General features: G+C 30.4%; 1 non-coding gene across 1 annotated transcript; it reads left to right on the top strand.

Annotated features, from left to right (window-relative positions):
- The first annotated feature begins 3793 nt into the window (after positions 1-3793).
- On the top strand, positions 3794-3865 carry Trnam-cau (transfer RNA methionine (anticodon CAU)). The gene has a single exon. It is a non-coding gene; the product is annotated as a tRNA-Met (tRNA).
- The last annotated feature ends 1234 nt before the right edge of the window (positions 3866-5099 follow it).

Here is a 5099-nt window from a genome sequence, read left to right as displayed (position 1 = left end):
GCATTGATAAATTAAAAATAAGAATAAAATAATTTTATTCATATATGGTTTACTCATGAAATAAATCAATCATAAACTAAACAAAACGCAAAAAGAAACGAAACAAATAAGTACAGACAATTATTATACGCAAATGACTTGCATTCGAAGTTCAAGCAATAAAATAATTTTACTCATGTGACTTATTAGCCGGTTACATTACGAAACATACGCAACGTAACCTCTATTTCAACGTGATAAGGTTTATAGTAAAACATTAATCGCATATAATCTTTTACAGCGATGATAAGCAAAATAACAAAAGCTTTAACAATAGAAGTGTGTCATATCATTTGTTAAACGTCCCTTCTGATGACGACCACTATTATTTTATAAATGATGGCATGGGGATGAAATAAAATATTTTACAAGCTCCCTTTATATCACTAAATATAGTTTCTTATTTTTACTATGACTAGGAAATGCCGAATATTTTTAGTAGAAATGGCAACAGTCACAGAAGTTTTATATGCAGTATTTTTTTATTAAATGTATTTTATTTCATATTTGACGATGATTATTTTTCATAACTTTAATTTCAACATGAATATTTTTTAAATACTTAAAAATATTTCGATAAAATAAGGGTTTTGTTTAAATTAACTATAATTTCTAAAGTAATACATTACCGTAACCGTAACAGCCTGTGAATGTCCCACTGCTGGGCTAAAGCTGCTTTTTTTGAGGAGAAGGTTTGGAGCTTATTCCACCACGCTGCTTCAATGCGGGTTGGTAGAATTCACATGTGGCAGAACTTCAGTGAAATTAGACACATACAGGTTTCCTCACGATGTTTTCCTTCAACGTAAAGCACGAGATGAATTATAATCACAAATTAAGCACATGAAAATTCAGTGGTGCTTGCCCGGGTTTGAACCCACGATCATCGGTTAAGATTCACGCGTTCTTACCACAGGGCCATCTCGGATTCTAAGTAATACATTAATACATGTTTATTGCTAAACGAATGTAAGCCATGTTATATAATGAAAGAGAACATTTTGTATACTTAAACTTAGATTTGTTACTAATAATGTGAACAAAAAGATGGTTCATAAAACAATACCCGAAATTGGCGATATAATGTATTAATGTAGGGCAGATCGTCACACGACAACCCCATTCATAAAGATTTTTATTGTCATCTCCATATCACATAACAGCCTATAATAATACTAGCTACATTGAAAATAGTCCTTTATTACCTGAAATATTAGACTCAAAATAAAACAGCGCGTTGTTTTTACCAACGACAAGTTTAAATTTGACAACGTCGTTTGACTAACGATACCTTAATGTAGAGTATTTAGTCGAGCTGGAATGGTTTTATTGTGCAGAAGCAATGTATTGGATAGTTTTAATTTTGGTTTATGACTGGTGTCATGCCCCTTTATATTAATCTTTCAATGCAGTATGCTCTTTACAATGGGTTTTTAAGTACATTTTTCAATATGATTTAATCTTTACGGTAATTTATTTTTTATAATATAGTTTTGTGCCCGTTCATTATATCTCTTGTACCTGTAGTTACACTGTCTCACTCACCCTTCAACCCGTAATACAAAAATACTAAGTATTGCTGTTTAACAGTAGAATGTCTTTCGCCAATATTGTATATTAATTAATTGTTAAGGCAATATGTGAGATACTAGTAATAATTGTAATAATTTGATTTGATATGTAGCAGTTTGAATGTTGAGTCGAATATCACATACCGTGGTTGGCAGTGAATTAACGGTGAAGAAATGATTCATATAAATTACACTGGTAGTAACTTTGGGCAAAGAATGCAAGTGGCATCCTTTGCCCAAAGATGATCAGGTGGTCGATTTGCTCATCTCCGTAGCAAGCAGTAAATGCGTGTTGTGCATTTAATTATTAAAATTTTTAACGTAGGTATGAGAAGAATATATAAAAGAAATGGGAAACATTACTTCATAACTTGGAATAATTACTTATATAATGGATAGAATGACATGGCCATTTTTTATTGGTATTTTATATTTAACAGCTTGAAATATCCCACTGCTCAGTTAAATGGCTTCATCCTACATATAACCCACGCTGATCCGCTGAGTTAATTGACGTGCCTCGAATATTCTTTGAACACAATCATGTATGCAAAAAGTCCAAAATCTTTAAATCAAGCACTTAAAAATCTTGGCATTGCTTATTCATTTGAATTTAAAACTTTTTATTATACTCATTTGATTTTTCACTGAGATATTTACACTTGGTTCGTTCGAGAAAGAAGAATAATATATATATTATAATAATAATATATTAATAAAAAAAGAAGCTCCCTTAGATTTTGTATAACTTATGTTCTTTTTTCTTTATTTTAAAATGTGTAAGTAATGTGTATGTGAAGTATTTGTTTTATATATGTAAATTTGGCATTTTGCTACTTTATTAAGATTCATATTGATTAGGACTAATCCTCTTTTCTTACTTACAAAAATAAGTATTAGCTAAAGGCAATAACGCGTCCCCCACTAGCGAGATTAACCATTTTAACGCCATAAAGAACGACCCGGCCAGGGCGCAGGTCACCACGGGGTGCCATTGTACAGTTTTATTGGTGTCCACAGACTCCCCGAGGTGACGTCATTGTTGCTAGACGCCAGCTATTGGGATCTCTACCCTACTACTTCGGCAATGATACGCCATATTTACTAATTGCCTTATTAAGAAAAGCATTATAGGTTCTTTGACTGACTACCTTTTTGATTTGTAAATATTTATGTTTTCTTTATTTTTGTACAACTGTTTTTTATATAAGTGCCTCGTTGGTCTGGTGATTAGACATAAGGCCACAGATCTCGACGGCCTGGATTCAAACCTGTGTACAATCCGTAAAGTACTAAGTACAGTACTGTCTACAGTACGTAAAGCCTTTGATCCTGTGCCTGAACTCTTTCCAAGTCCTGCGCAGTTGGCTAGTCTCCATTGAGACTGACCGCCGTGTCCGAAATTGGTCAGGAGGACATCATCATCAAATAAATGCAATTAAAAACTAAAAATATTTCAACGGTAAGCTTTATAATATCAATGGTAGTTAAACAAGAAAACTACTGGTTTCTATTATTCATTATAATTAAGTTACAAAAACAATAGTTAGATACAACCACGCTAATCATAACAATTTAATTATAAACTTTTCACAACAATAGGAAGGAAATTTAAATTATTCCAATAATATCATGTACTCTGCCGTAATTTAATTGTGCACAAAAAATAGTTGAATTTCGTATAAAAAATTATGGCCATTTCAATAACATGTGAAACTAGTCATGATTCAATCGCCAAGTAATATATGTGAATGTTATTTAATTGATACTCTTAAACTTTTTTTTTTATAAATAAAATGTGGAGCGCTTTTCAACTGTGGATTTAATCAAGCGCAAAATACTCATATCCATAAATGAAAAGCATTGAACTATAAACAAGTATCGCCCTCGGCTACTGATATTGTTGTTTCCACGTTGTTCAAAAGATTAATTTAAATATTATTAAAATTATTTAATGGTACTTGTGAAATTCGAGTTGTTTAACAAAATATGCGCTTGAATTTGTTATGGTCAAAGAGTTTGTTGCAAATGTTTTTTTTTAATGCGAGGTTTTTTTTAATTCTTCATTTTTGAATTAGAAGTTGTTTTTTTAATTTTAGTACTTCTAACAAATATAAAAATTAAGATTATAAGAAACAGATAAACTCCATATATACATTAACTATTTCGCAACTAATGTAAAGAGCAGAGTGGCGCAGTGGAAGCGTGCTGGGCCCATAACCCAGAGGTCCGTGGATCGAAACCACGCTCTGCTAGTTATTTTTATTTTTCATTTTACGTTAAATATTATTTACGTCAAAATTGATATTGTATTTTTTTATACATTTCGAAAATTTATTCTTTTATTTAATTTAATAACTCATTTTTTATTAATTATACTAAATGTAGATGTCGCTAGTGTCGCTGTAGTAAATTTGAAAGAAACGTTATCTATGTGATAATTAAATACAAGTAATATAGTAATGAACATTTATTCATTGATAAAATATTGTTATTGTTGTTTGATATTATTTTTAGCACATACTTCCCATCGGTTCAGCTGTCGTCTCCTTAGGTATTCTAAATACAGGTACACTTGTATGTTTTAATACAAAAATTATGATTGTGATAATTACTAGTAAAAATATACAAATATTTTTATAAAATTAACATAATCAGTCGGAGTAAAACATACACCAATGTTAAAAATTCTTACACGAATTTGAAAAATATTAAATGTTAAATTTTTAATAACATTTTTTACATTAACTAATGGCTTCAAAATGAATGTATTATTTACATTTACAAGTAACTAGCGAGATATATTTTTAGTTATACTTACTAACAAGTAAAAGAATCATAAAAATCGGAATAATTAGAAACAAAAAAATGAACGTTGATTATAAAAACTTTGCTTTGACTTATAAAATAATTTTGTTTATAAAATGGGAACTGCACTTGCAACTTCGTTGGCCTTTATATTATATTGAAATTTAGTGTAGTTATTAAAACAACAATATGTAATTTTAGAGTACCTACTGGAAGCGAAGCATAAAAAGTCATGAATCAATCCTTTAGGATTTATCGACATCAATTTATAGGATTTCGCGTTGTATGTGTAAAACAGTAATTGATTTTATAAAAATGTAAAGAAGTATATCGATAATTGTAGTGACAATTTTTTTGTTGTTTTTAACTAGACATAACAATTAAACATTTAATGTATTGACGGTTGCAGTTAGCCTTTTTATTATGTAGTTTGTAATTTAAAAGCGACTATAACAATTACAATTCTTGTTATTTTTGCTCCCTTTAGAAAGTCAGCTGCATGTAGCGTGATGTTATCCTTAGCTTGTTTTAAGGAACCCTAAAGTGTATCCGACTGTAAACCAGCCATCGAGCCGAGCCGAACGCAGCCAGTGAGTTTTGTTTAAAAACAACCGACAAACAAACAGAATCGTTTGTTTTATCATGGGATATTGATAATTTATAACACGTGCTCGCTACGAT

The sequence above is a fragment of the Nymphalis io genome, chromosome 5, assembly GCF_905147045.1.
Source record: "Nymphalis io chromosome 5, ilAglIoxx1.1, whole genome shotgun sequence".
NCBI lineage: Eukaryota > Metazoa > Arthropoda > Insecta > Lepidoptera > Nymphalidae > Nymphalis > Nymphalis io.
The sequence above is the reverse complement of the archived record's forward strand: the minus strand, read 5'-3'. Positions and strand labels throughout refer to the sequence as shown.